Source organism: Panthera tigris, chromosome B4 (genome assembly GCF_018350195.1).
Source record: "Panthera tigris isolate Pti1 chromosome B4, P.tigris_Pti1_mat1.1, whole genome shotgun sequence".
NCBI classification, from domain to species: Eukaryota; Metazoa; Chordata; class Mammalia; order Carnivora; family Felidae; genus Panthera; species Panthera tigris.
The window spans coordinates 91,514,997-91,530,009 of NC_056666.1; the positions used below are offsets into that span (position 1 = coordinate 91,514,997).

General features: G+C 41.9%; 1 pseudogene; it reads left to right on the top strand.

Moving 5' to 3' along the window:
• Positions 1–13,697: 13,697 nt before the first annotated feature.
• LOC102963196 lies at positions 13,698–14,283 on the top strand (annotated as a pseudogene).
• Positions 14,284–15,013: the final 730 nt, after the last annotated feature.

A 15,013-nucleotide genomic window follows, 5' to 3' on the forward strand; every position in this document is an offset into this window, starting at 1 on the left:
TTTCTTATCCCTGGCACAATGGACATTCTGGACTAGATAATTCTGTATCATGAGGGCTGCCCTGTGCAGTAAGATATCCCCTTGCCTCTACCCACTTAGATACCAGTAGTACCATCACCAGCCCCAGAACTACCAAAATTGCCCCCAGATATTGCCAAATGTCCCTTCCCCGTGTATGCAAAATTGCCCCGATTAAGAAACATTGTTGCAGAGATTTCTTTCTAGCAGCTAAACCCAACCGAGAACTGTACGTGTAGAAGCTTTCAGACCTTGTGTCAGTTCATCTTCCTAAGTACTACTTCAGATGAACCTATTTTCTTCCTAATCATTAAGTTCAAGTCTCATGATTTAGTGAAAATAGGCTTCTACTCTGTATACTGTTCGCGCCTCTGATTGAAATGGGTGGTCTTAAATCCCTTAACACACACTTTTTCTCTGGCTGTAAAATGCTTTCTGCACACCTAATAGAAATGCGAACATAAAGGGGCTGCTACTATACAGGCGACGTGAAGCAGTTTGAACGCTTTGGGATCAATGCACTGCTGTATACAAAAGTTTAGGAACAGGAGCCATGAGCAACTGGTACGTTTTCCTTAATTCTTACAAAAAGAATAAGATTTGTTCATTTTCTCTTCAAGAGAGTAGTTGATTAATCCACCTTATTGAACTAATGATTTCTTTCCCAGTACAGGTAATTTCCTATTTAGCTAGAATATGTGAAGACCTGCCGAATAGTGCTGTTTTTTGTAAGTCCAAGGCAATATCTATTTGAACTTTGAAAAGCTGACTATAGCAGATTTTTGCTATTTTTCTGGCATTAGTTGATGTTTGGAGACAACAAAATGCTTCCGTATGAATCTTGATACCCACACATGGGATTTTAAAGACAGATGGTGGTAGGCAAGTGGCAGAAAAACGACCTCAAGGTTGCCTATTCTTTGAAACAAGACTACTGTGTGAGTCATCTTTCAAGTACCACTTGGGAGAATTGGCATAAGCAAAAATAAGAGTTTCTCTCCTTTTACATGATACTGAAATATTAATGAGGTTATTTGTTCACAGCGTAGGTCCAGAATAACCTTGACAGATCAGTCTTCAAAATTGCCATTTAAAAGATTCAGAAATTTGTTTCAGCATCAGTTGTCTTCTAAGATGCAGTCAAGGATTATCAGAGGACCATGTGTTGCTCTCCAGATAAGAGCCCTGACTGATAAGTGTTCTGCAATAGCCCCTACTCACAGAGTTCTACATGTCAAGATTTATATAAAATATACTACCATGCTTCCCTTCCTGTAAATGTATCAGAGGCAAAGCTAATGACCTCCCCTCCCCCACCCACCTTTCCTTGGTACCTCCTACTTTTTAGTACTATGTGCTTGGTAGTGGAGACAGTACCTACAGGGAAAACACACTGCATAATTACTATTAAATAGTGTTGTAATAGAGGAAATACAAGGTTGTGCATGGTTTGTACCACAGTGGTACCTGGTCTGGGGTTCAGAACAAGCCTAAGCCAAGGAAGCTGTGTACTCCAATGGGAACAGAACTGGCAAAAGTGTAGAGAGACAAGGGGTCATGGCATATTCAGAAGCTGAGTATGGCTGTACTTGGCAATATAATAATGAGAGGCTAAAAAGGGCAGATTATATGGGGGCCTTGTAAACAGTTTGGATTTAATTTCAGGGATGAAGACACACCATAGAAAGACTTACAAACTAGGCAGTCATGTGATCAGATTTGTATTTTTTTTTTTTTTGAAAAATTAGCTAGTTTAGAGAATGGGTTAAAAGGAAGGTCAGACATTTGTTGATGAATTAGGACATTGCTGGTATAAACAGGTGAGAAGGAATATTAACACTGAACGAATAATGAATATAGTTTGGAATGGAAGTCAGGATGTTTGAAATAAAATGGACAGAAGTATATACAATAATACTGCAGTATGAACAGTCCCCCAAATAGGGAGTTCAGGACAACCTGTTTATTATTCTACACGTCTACTGTAGGTAGCATGGGGGGGTCGCCTTCCCATCTCACTAGGATGCAGTATGACCAGGCTATCTGTCCATTGCTGTGACGGAGGGAAAGTGAATCACATCTGTCTCCTATTGCTTGTGCCCAACCATGACATATCACTTATCACATTTTGATGGGCAAGAAGTCATGGCCATATGTAACAGCTGAACGTTCACTCACAAGGCAATTGTGATAGTAAGCTGAGTTGTGATTTTTGTTTTTTAAGTAGAGGCAAGGGATGTAGAAGAGTTGTCACTTTGCATGCTCCACCACAACTCAAAATTAGATGTTCCTACCTATAACAAGTTCTCTTCAATCAACATGCTGAGTTTCTCTGAAACTACTTCACTCAGTGCCGGTGTCTGACTCCTCTCCATCTTTTCTCTTTATCCTCTATGATTACCCTCACCCTTTCCAGAATAAATTTTACGTTTTCAACACTGGCACCCAGGGCCATGGGAAATGGATCACCTACCTCAAGTCCCCTTCATCCCTCCCCATTTCAAGTGTATTCAAACAAAAGTACCAGCAATGTTGGTTATTTTCTAACATACGTATGTAGATAACCAACCCTATGATCTCTCCTTTTATCAACTTTTCATCTTTACTATTTCAACCAACCATTCTGAGGGATACGGCTTATTTTCATTTAGAGCTATTTGAACTTAACCCCAGATATCCTACTTCAACTACAACTTCCTGTCCATCAAATTCTGTGCTCACTGGCTCTAAACTGATCTTGACCTCATAGAGTCCTGCAGCCTGTATTTCCCACACTTTTGTTCTCAGTCCTTCCTAACCTGTTTTCCACCCAGTATTGATCTCCTGGTTTGATTTTCTAAATGGCTCACTCATAAAATTATTTGCATTTAAGGATGCTCACTCACTCCCTAAATCTTGCTTTAAGTTTTATACTTAGCTTTCTTCTCCATACCTACTGGATTACCATTAGTCTAATTTTATCAGTAAAATTAAGGTCATCCTTCCATCTAAAATTCTCACATCCATTCCCATCTTCACTCATACCCTCATCTCAGAGATTGAGTTGTTACCTATTAGCTCAAGACCAACCATTAGCTCCCAGAGCCCTGCGCTCTCCAGCCTTTCCCAGGTTTTGGTTAAGTTGGTTCATTTCTTCCCTTTATTCTCAACACCACTTCCACTGATTCCAGCTGCTGGCCGCAAAAGTACACTGAAGTCTCATCTTAAAAACCTCATTTTGTTTAATTGCATATCCACAAGATAACCTGTTATCTATATAGAATGAGGTTTGCTTTCCCAATTTTTTTGCCGCCTTTCCACCGAACATAGTCTAATCTGGCTTTCATCCCTTTATTAGTGTCATCTTAGATGCCAAAAGACGAATGGCCTTTGTTCTTTTGGCCAAAAGATGGACTTCGTTCTTTTTCTTAGTTGAATGTATGGATACTAATACTGTTCATCACTTCCTTCATGAGACTACCTGCTGCCTTGGCTTCTAAGACTCTGCTGTCTCCCGGGGTTTCCTTATGAGGCCCCTGCATCTCAAGATTCCCTCAAATATTGTTCACTAGGGCTTTCGGTCCACATGTCTTATATACACAGGTTTCCCCTGCTACCAAAAGTTGAGCCTTCTATCAAAGCTTTCATAAGACGAAATGGCATAAAGTGAAGATGCAACTATCGTTGACTTACATGGAAACATTTCTGAGTGTTCCCAAAGCCAAAAAATAACCTGCCACCTTTTCTGACACCTTTGAACGCGTCTTTCCAACAGAATGAATGAATGAATGAATGAAAAAATGAATGGAGACAAAGCGCATCTGCCCACAGACACAGTTCAAAGCTATGGCAGGTTGTTGCTGAGCTGCTGAGTGGTTCCAGGGAAGGAGTTGGTGGCGCCACTCTCAGAGCATGCACTGCCTCTATTAACTGCTGCAAAACAACCGCTGAATGCTGTTTTTGCTTTCTTTCATAAAAGCAGAAACCCTCTTGGGGTTTCTTTTTGTTAGTGAACACACGTACTCATGTAGGCCTCTCATAAAAGCACAGCGGCGTAACATTAACTTTTGAAAAGTGGGGATACCCCTAACAAATACTTCCTAGGTCACTGCATCCATTCTCATTGTTTACATGTTGGTTTTAAAATCCGTATACTGAGCCCAGTTCATGCCCCTGTATTTCAGACTATTACATCAAACCACTGGCTAGACCCCCTGCCAAGGTATGTGAAACACAGCATATCTAAGGCTGACCTCAGCATCTTCCCCGAGTTTTTCCTGTCTTTACGTCTTTGGGGAAGGCCCTCCGTTTACCCAACCACTCAAAATCTTAGCACAAGTTTGGAGGCAGAATAATGTCAAGCCCAAGGATTCTGCTGCCAAACATTGCCTGGGTTTGAATGTCGGCTGAATATTAGCTGCTCGACTTGGGTAAATTTCTTAGCCTCAGTTTCCTCATTTATAGCATGGGGATAAAAATAGTAGCTACCTCATTGGGTTATCATGAGGATGAGTAGAAATACTTGTAAAGCCCATAAGACCGCTTGGTACAAAGTAAGTGCTATGTAATTGTTAGCTCTTATTAGCATCCTGCCCATTTCATTTCCTGAACACTTCTCAGGTCCATCCCAACTCCTCTTGGCTCAAGACCTCACTTTCTCCTTAGCTCGATTGGACTACTGCAAATGCCTCCTAATAGGTATTTTTTGTGTTCATGCATTCAGCAAGCTAATTTATTAAGTGGTTTGCTAGGTCCTGCTGGCCTGCAAAGGCGGGTGAGAGACAGTACCTGATACGAAGAAGTGGGCTCATTGCCACGACAGAACAGACCTACAGAAGCACCACAAAATTCTACTATATAAGGAGGGATAGGGGACTGAGAGGATGACAATGGAGAATATGATCCACTCTACCTGGGCGAGGCAGAAAAGGTTCGTAGGAAAGATGAAATGCTTCAAGGTAAGAGGTCTCCCTTAGAAGAGTGGTTTCAAGTGAGTATGCGTCACAATCACCTGGAGGGCTTGTTAAGACAGATCGCTGGGCCCTACCTTCAGAGGTTCAGGTCCAGTAGGCTGGTATGGGGCCCAATAATTTGCGTTTCTCATAAGTTGCCTGGCCCGGATTCTGCCTCTCCAGACCACACTTTGGGAACTACCATATTAAAATACCCGGAGAGCATGCATTCCCAACTCCTTTCTCTACACAATTGCCAAAACAGCGGTCTTGACCATTTCATATCCTTGCAGTACATCCCTCAGTGGTTCCCTTCTGCCCATAGGGCAAGTACAATCTCCCGATGTGGTTACTTACTGTCTGTCCTGCTAGCCTTAGCATCTGTCACACCAAGGACTGACCTTTATCCTCTGGCAAGAAAGAACTGTTTTCCTGAGCCACCACACTGTTCTTTACCTTCGTATCTTTGCTCAAGTTTAAAAGATGCCTTTGACTAGAATATATTGTTTTCTCTTCCCTTTAATATGACTGGATACTGTCTTGTAGGCTGAGACAAGGAGTCCGGGGAGTTTTCCTTGCTGCTAAGTGACAAAGAGGGCATAATCTAGGGGCTGACTCCCATGTTTGGAGCCTGTCCCATTTCCATACATGTAGTATAGTCCAATTTTTTTTTTTTTTTAAAGCACCTCTGTTACCGTTGTGCTGACACTGCTATTCCTCATGCCATTGCCTATGATTGCTGAGTAGGGGAGGACAAAGGGAAGAGTTGACTGAATCAACTGTTCGCAGACAGTCCTTTATGTATAACCTAATACTACCAGCAACCCGGGCCTCCTCTGTACCTAATGTCTCAGTTTGGAGTCCTCTCTGGGACTTGGCTGGCCTAAAAGATTCCTGTTTTGTCTGGTTTGTGACTTCCTTTATTCCATTGCCCACCCTGCTTTCTGTCTTCTAGAAATTTGCCAGAATTGCTGAAATACTTGGACGTTCCCTTTTGCTCTCTATATTGTTTGGATTTATATTTTACAAATGTTTGCTATCATTTCAGTAGAATTTTGAAACTGAATAAATAGTACGTGACATATGTCTGCCATCTTGAAGCTTCTGTTATTTCTTGTTCTTTCTCATGGATTAATGGGAAACCTTATGACATAGTTGGTGACAGCTCAGGCTGTGATCCTGAGTTCAAATCTGATTCTATCTTAATTGTGGGACTTTGGCCAAATTATTAATGTCCTCAGGTCTGTTTCTTCATCAGTAAAATAGAATTCAGGCATACCAGCCTCAAAAGATTGTTAAGAAGGTTAACACACACATACCCACACCGCAGAGGATGGTACATAATTTAGCACTCAAATATGTTTTGAGAAATACATTTATTCATACATGAATGACTATGGGAGCTTAATAGTCCACCTACAGATTTTCCTTATATTACTCCCATTGCTGACTAGTTGGATTTTTCCAAATGGGGAGGAAGGGATATACTTTGAGGGGGAACATTTTACACCAAATTTTGAACCTGCTAGTGTGGCTTAATATTTGAAGCCATAAAAACGTAAGTCATTATACTAGAAAACCAAAATACTAAAATTATAGAGTAGTTACCAGAAATGATAATAAATAGTATCCCGAATGGTGAAACATTAAAACAATTTGATTTAAAGTAAGGTGCTAGGCCATCAGCATAATATAGCGTTTTCCTGGAGGCTTAAAAAAAATGAAAGAAATGGTAATGAACGTTATTAATTAGAAGAGAGAGGGGCACCTGGGTAGCTCAGTCAGTTAAGAGTATGACTCTATTTCGGCTCAGGTTATGATCTCATGGTTGCGAGATAGAGCCCCGCATCAGGCTCTGTGTTGGTGGTGCAGAGCAGGCTTGGATTCTCTCCCCTTCTCTCTCTCTGCCCCTCCCCTAATTGTGCTCTCTTGCTCTCTCTCTCTCTCAAAATAAATAACTTCAAAAGAGAGAGAGAGAGAGAGAGAGAGAGAGAGAGAAGAGGGTGGTTCCAGATGGCGATGGAGGAAGATCCTAAACCCAACTCCTCCCATAGACACATTGAATCTACAAGTACACGTGGAAAAATTTGCTCTGAAAAAGATCTGAAAGCTAGCTGAGCAGCTCATTCACATTGGCAAACGAGAAAGGGGACCACATCAGGGTGGGTAGAAGAGGCTGAGACATGGTCTCACCATAAAGACCATCCCTGGTGCAGCAATCTGCAATTGAGAGGGAAATCACAAATGAGAAATATCTCCCCGAAGAGTGAAGGATTTGTACCCCACATCAGGCACCCAAATTTGTATCTCCTGCACAAGATGACCCCTCAAAATATCTAGCTTTAAAAACCAGTGGCTAGTTGGGTGGCTCAGTTGGTTAAGCACCCAACGTTGGCTCAGGTCGGGATCTCATGGTTTGTGAGTCCCAGCCCCCATCGGGCTCTGTGCTGACAGCTCAGAGCCTGGAACCTGCTTCAGATTCTGTACCTCCTTCACTCTCTGCCCCTCCCCCACTTGTGCTCTGTCTCTGTCTCTCAAAACTAAATAAATGTTAAAAACAAACCAAGAGCATACATGCTGGTGAGACCCAAAGGAGACAGCAGAAGTCTCTCAAAGGGCTAACACATTAATTACTCATCCCAAAGATCAGCACAAAAGCAGCCATTTGAAGGATCCCCAGGCATTATTATGGGGAAGAGATTCATTGACTAATTTTAAAAAATGTTTTATTTTATTTATTTTTGAGAGAGAATGTGGGGGAGGGGCAGAGAGAGAAGGAGACGGAGAATCTCAAGCAGGCTCTCTACTATCAGCAGAGAGCCCCATGTGGGACTCGAACTCAAGAACCGTGAGATCATGACCTGAGCCAAAGTCAGGCATTTAGATGACTAAGCCACTCAGGCACCCCAAGATTCATTGGATAATCTTAATGTATAATCAGTAGGGGCAGGGACACATTGGGATACTCTCTGGGAACAAGGGAAATAGTAAGAGTCAGCTTTTCTTTTTTTCCTTTGTCTTAGGAAGTGCCATCTTCACAATCTGCTTCTGCCACTATCGACAGTCAGTATATCCTGAGGGAGCGAATGCACAAAACTGATGTCCTGATTTTTATGGCCAAGGCTAGAATACACCACTTGTCACTTGATCCTGAAGAGCAGGGAGGTTAAAATTCAAAATATATAAAGAAAGCATACAGCTCAACACCAAACACCTAAATACTTCAACTGAAAACAAAAATGGGCAGAGGACCTGAATAGATATTTTTCCAAAGAAGACATACAAAGGGCTGACACATGAAAAGATGCCCAACACCACTAAATATCAGGGAACTGCCAGTTAAAACCACAATGACCTATCACTTTACACTGTCAGAATCACTAAGCTTAAAAAGCACAGGGAATAACACGTGTGGGGTAGGATAGGAAGAAAAAGGAACCCTCATGCATTGTGGGTGGCAAGGCCATGTAGTGGAACCGCTGTGGAAAACGCTATGGAGCTTCCTCAGAAACTTAAAATAGAATTACCATAGGCTCCAGTAATTTGACTCCTGGGTATTGACCCAAAGGAGATGAAAAACACTAACACCAAGAGGTACATGCACCCATATGTTTCTTGCAGCATCATTTACAATAGCCCAGGAATAGCAGCAACCCACATGTCCAACCACAGGTGAATGGATACAGAAAATGTGGTGTCTGCCTAATAGAATAGTACACAGCCACAAAAAGGAATGAAATCTTGCCATTTGCAGCACCACTGTATCAGTACAGTACTAAAGAAAGTCATCAAACCACAAAGGAACAGAGCAAGGGAGAAAGAAAGGAATAGAGGGACATTATGAAAACAGCCAGAACATAGTAACAAAATGGCAGTAAGCACATGCCTTTTGATAATTACATTAAATGTAAATGGATTAAATGCTCCAACTAAAAGACAGAATGGCTGAATGATTGGCAAAACCAGACCCATCTGTCTGTGGCCTAAAACAGATTCATCTAAGATGTAAGGACACACACAGATCAAACATGAATGGATACAGAAATATGTTCCATGCAAATGGAAACCAAGAGAAACCTGAAGGAGCTATGCTTCTATCAGACAAAACAGACTTAAATGGGAAGGCTGTTACAAGAGACAACAAAGCACATTATATAATAGTAAGGGGTCATTCCAACGGGAAGACATGACAACATTTATAAATATTTGTGCACCCAAAGGGGCACCTAAATATGTCAAACCAATATTAAAAGGCTTAAAGGGAGAAACAAAGTGACAGCAGGGGGCTCTAGTACCTCACTTACATCAAGGAATAGGTCATCCGTCAGAAAGTCAATAGGGAAACCTATTAGCCTTCAGTGACACATTAGGCCAGATGGACTTTGTGGGTATATATACAATACCCATCCCAAAGCAGCACAGCATACATTTGCTCATGAGCACAAAGAACATTCTCCAAGATAGATCCTATGTTGGCCCACAACACAAGCCTCGATACATTTAATAAGACTGAAATGCTATGAAGCGTGATCTCAGGACACTCAAGTATGAGAAGGAAACTGGGAAATTCACAACTATGTAGAGATTAAACCCCATGTTCCTGAGCGACCTGTGAGTCAAGGAAGAAATTAGGAGGAAAAACTAAACAAAGCAAAACAAACCCTGAGACAAGTGAGAACAGATTGGCATCATACCAAAACTAATGGGATGCAGATAAAGCAGTTCTAGGAGGGAAGTTCATAGCGATACATGCCTACCTCAAGAAATCAGGAAAATCTCAAACAACCAAAGTTTACACCTCAGAGAACTTGAGAGAGAAGATCAAAAATGAATCCCAATGTCAGGCAAAGGAACAGAATAACAAAGATCCCCATGGAAATAAATAAAATGGAGTCTAACAAGGCATTAGGGGAAAAAAAAAAAAAAATCAATGAAACTAAGAACTGGTTCTTTGAAAACAAAATTGACAGTCTTTAGCCACACCCACCAAGAAAAAAAAAAGGGGGGAGCCTCAAATAAAATCACAAATGAAAGGGGAGACGTTCCAATTGATACCACAGAAATGCAAAGGATCACAAGAGACTCCAGTGAGCAATTATTTTCAGAAAACAGGGGACACCATGGAAATGGATAAATTCCTGGAAACCTACAACCTCCTAAGACCAAACCCTCAAGAAATAGAAAATTTGATTGGACCAAGTACCAGTACCAGCTTGTGTCAGTAATCAGAAGCCTCCCAATAAGAATCCAGGACCAAACAGCTTCACCAGTCGATCCTACCAAGCATTCAAAGAAAACAAATACCAATCCTTCTCACACTCTTCCCCACACAGAGAAGAGGTGAGGACACTTCCAAACTCACTTAATGAAGCCAACATCACCCTGATAGCAAAACCAGGGCACCCACAGAAAGAAAAATAGAGGCCAATATCCTTGATGAACAGAGCTGTAACAAATTGTCAACAAAATACTGGCAAAGCAAATTCAACAATACATTACAGTAGTCATACACCATGATCCATGGGGATTTCTTCCTGTGAGACACTGATGGTTCAACATCCATAAATTTGCACGTGTGATACACAAATAAAATGAAGGACAAAAATCAGAGGCCCCTCTCAGGAGATTCAGAAAAAGCATTTGAAAGTAACCTTCATATCTGGTGATGGCCAAATCTCTCAACCAAATGGGTTGAGAGGGAACATACTATAGGCTGTACATGGCAATGCCAGAGATGACATCATACTCAGAAAGTGCAAATGGAGTGTTTTTCCTGTAAGAGAAGGAACATGACCAGGATGCCCACACTCTTGTCATGTTTAGTCAACATAATGGTGGAAGTCCTGGCCACAGCATTTAAGCAGGGAAAAGGAGGAAAACTCCTCCAAATCAGAAAGGGAGAAGTAAACAGTCACTATTTGCAGGAGGCATTACACTACACACAGAGTACCCTAAAGATTCTGCCAAAACACAGAACTAGGAAACAAATTCAGTAAAGTTGCAGGATGCAAATTCCATATACAAAAATTCTGTTTCATTTCTACACACCGACCATTAACCAACAGAGTGGGAAATAAAGAAAAGAATCCCACTTACAAGTGCATCAGAAAGAATAAAACATTTCAGAATGAATCTGTTTCAGGAGGTGAAAGACCTGATTACAGAAAACCACAACACATGAATGAAAGTGAAGACAATAAGCCAATGGAAAGATACTCCTTGCTAGTGGATTGGAAGAGTTAGTGTTTTTAAAATGTCCACACTACCCTAAGTCATACACAGATTCCATGCAACCCCTATCCATGGCATTTTTCACACAAAGAGAAAAACCCTGAAATGTGTATGGTGGTGGGGGGACTCTGAATAGCCACAGCGATGCTGACAAAGAAGGAATCCCAGTCCCAGAACTCAAACTATACTACACATCTACGCTGATCAAAACAGTATGGTGTTGGCACAAAAATAGACCAATGTTCAATAGAACAGAAAGCCCAGATACACCCACAATGATATGACCAATTAATCTATGGCACAGGAGGCACGAATACACAATGGAGGAAAGACAGTATCTTCAACACATGGTGTTGGCTAAACTGGACAGCCACATGCAAAAGAATGGATCTGGGCTCCCTTTGTATACCATAAAGAAAATTAAACTAAAAATGGATTAAAGACTTTAATGTTAAGTCTTGGAACCATAAAAATCCTAGAAATATTGATAGAGAAAATGATGGTAGAGTAGGAGGATCTTGACCTCACCTCCACCCAAGGACAAACTTACGCAAGACCATCATGTAATGCAACTTACTCTGAAAATTACCTCAGAATCAGAGATCTTATACAACTAATGGCATAAAAAGTTTTCATTTAGAATGTAGTTGCTATGATATGCAGTATAGAATAAAATTCTGCAGTCCAACAGCAACCTCACATGAGAAGGATATCACAGACATTCCCTGAGAAGGAATAGGATTAATACTCAAACTGGACCTGCTGGCCTTGAGGAAGTAGACTGTGGTGGCAATTCCGTATAGCGTCGGCCCTTGAAAAATCAGGAGTGCATAACTCTGGGGGAGCTACAGGCTTAAACCAAGTCTCTGCTGTTAAAGGGCCAGCACTGTATATCACTTGTCCTGAGACCTAGCATGAATCACCAGTTTGAAAAACAGCTGCAGTGTATGTGAAGGTGATTCACTGACTAATTTAGTATATGTGCTAGAGAGGCAGGAATTTTCAAGGATGTCTCTGGGAATGGATGTACCATTTTCTTTCCTTCTTGTTTGCCTAGCCAGATAGCTGCTTACTGGAACTAGTACTGACACGATCTATCTACATTGCTAGCACTGCTTGGCCCACCTAGGTATTTCCCTGTGGACCGAACCCACTCACACTGGCAGGTGGTCCTCCCATGTGGCTCCCTCTCTACCACACCAGCAAGTAGCTTCTCTGGTGTTCCCTCGGAGTGACTACTGCCCTGCCATACTTGGCAGGCAGTCCTTGCTGTCAACAGCAAGTTAGGCACACAGTTAGGTCAACTCCCACCCTGGGGACATGGGGGCAGCAAGCCACATCCACCAGCATGCCTGCTGTAGCTATATCTGGGTTTCTTATTTAGCTGCTCCGGGGCAAGCCCTGTCCATCAGTGCTCCCAGAGTAGTTGCGGCTCATCCACAACAAGAGGGCTCATGCAACCCACACAGGGGATACTTTTTGAATGTTTAGTTCTGGTGACCAGGGGGGATTATGCTTCTAGTCACCACAAGAGACCTTTTATATAAGCCCATTACTTACGAGGCCAGGGGACATAGCTGTCCTACACAATGTATAGTAACAAACAGGATTCAGACAAAAGGAGGAGACAGGAATAATATCCAAACGAAGGAACATGACAAATTCCCAGTAGAAGAGCTAAATAAAATGGAGGCAAGCAACATATTTGATAAAGAGTTCAAAGTAATGGACTTAAAGATATCCACTGAAATAAGAGAAGAGTGAGTGAAATTAGTGAGGACTTCAGCAGGACCTTCAGCAGAAGGTCAAAAACATAAAAATGAACCAGCCATAGTTGATGAACACAAGAACTGAAATTAAAACAAGCTGGAGGGAATCAACAGCATATTAAAGAATGCAGGAAGATGGATCAGCACTATGAAATAGTGGAAAGAAAACCAACCTGAACTGCAAAAAGAAAAAGAATATAAAAACAAGATTAGGCTAGGTTAAGGTATCTCTGTGACGACATGAAGCACCCACATTATAAGGATTCCTAAAGAAGAAGAGAGGTAAAAGGGTAAAAAACTTATATGAAACAATACAATCTGACCACCTCCTTAACTTGAGAAGGAAACAAACATCCAGTTTCAGCATATACAGAGAGCCCCAAATAAGACAAATGCAAGGATGTCCACACCAATACTCATAATAATTAAAATGGCAAAAATTAAAGATAAAGAGAAACTTAAAAGCAGCAAGAGAAAAGCAAATTGTTACATACAAGGGTAACACTGTAAGGCCGTCAGATGATTTTTCAGTAGAAACTTTGCAGGCCAGGAGGAGAGGCAGACTAGGCAGACCAGAGTGACTGCAAGCACTAGCCAGAGAGGCGGTGGCAGAGATGGGGGCCTCCTGGCTCAGCCCACCATTGGAGAGGGCCTCCAGTGTGCTGGCCCCTCCCTGAGCCTGCCCTGGGCTGGTGTGCATTGGTCATTGAAGCCTAAGCTGCCTCCAATATGGTCTGTTCTTGAAATCATGAATCCTGTTTATAGTCCTGGTTCTTTTGGGGTTCCCTATGCAAATGTCAAAGCAATTATTATCCAGCTGATTTCCCCATGGGCTATGGAGCCACAGCTCCTGCCTACTCTCAACATGTGCCCTGGAGTGAATCCTACCTTCCAAATAGGTTACATTCCTAACACCCCTTACAAAGCATCCTGTTCCCCCACCAGCATGACAGTGCCACCATATTCCTGCTCCCCCAACACCTACCAGACCACTGTGTACCCCATGTGGAAGCACTTATCCCCAGCAGAGTCCCTGTGTACAGCAAGGCCATGTACCACACACAGCCACTGTATGCAGGACCCCCTCACATCATCCACCACACCATGGTGGTACAGCCCAATGACATGTTAGTGACAGTGTACCCTGTTCCCATCTCTCCACTTAGGGGCACCAGTGTTACTATAGGCATGGTGGCTGGAACCATTATGGCCATGTCAGCAGGTATCCTGCTGACCGCCCACTCCCCAACTCCTATTGCCCCCACCCAGTCACTGTGCTTACATATTGGGCTCCAAGAATGCCCACCTACAGCTAAGTTCTCCCTCAGTGGTGATCACCCTGCAAATGTTCAAGGATGGAGCTATGCAGTCACATCGAGGAGGTTTCACAGCAGGTGCTGCAGACCTACTGCCTCAAACCTGGACTTTCTTCTTCATGGTTTTGACATTTTAGCTAAATGCTACTATGGCCTGGCCCTGCAAGTCCCAGCACCATTAGTCACCAACTAACTCTGTGTGTTGGTCTTAAAGCAAATCCTGCCTTGTGGTCTCCTGGCAATTTTTTAGATAAGTGTAATGATAAAAAGGGAGTATTAATCTATTCTGATTCATATATAGTTGAATGCACTTGGAAAACCCGGAAGACTCCACCAAAATCCACTAAAAAACTGCTAGAACTGATCCATGAATTCAACAAAGTCGCAGAATATAAAATCAACGTACAGAAATTGTTTGCATTTCTCTACACCAATAATGAGGCAGCAGAGCAGAAAGAGAAATCAAGGAATCGATCCCATTTCCACTGACACTGAAAACCATAAAATACCTAGGAATAAACCTTACCAAAGAGGTAAAAGATCTATATGCTGAAAACTATAGAAAACTTATGAAAGAAATGAAGAAGACACACACAAAAAAATGGAAAAACATTCCATGCTCATGGACTGGAAGAACAAATATTGTTAAAATGTCGATACTACCCAAAGCAATCTACATGTTCAACGCAATCCCTATCAAAATAACACCAGCATTCTTCACAGAGCTCAAACAAACAATCCTAAAATT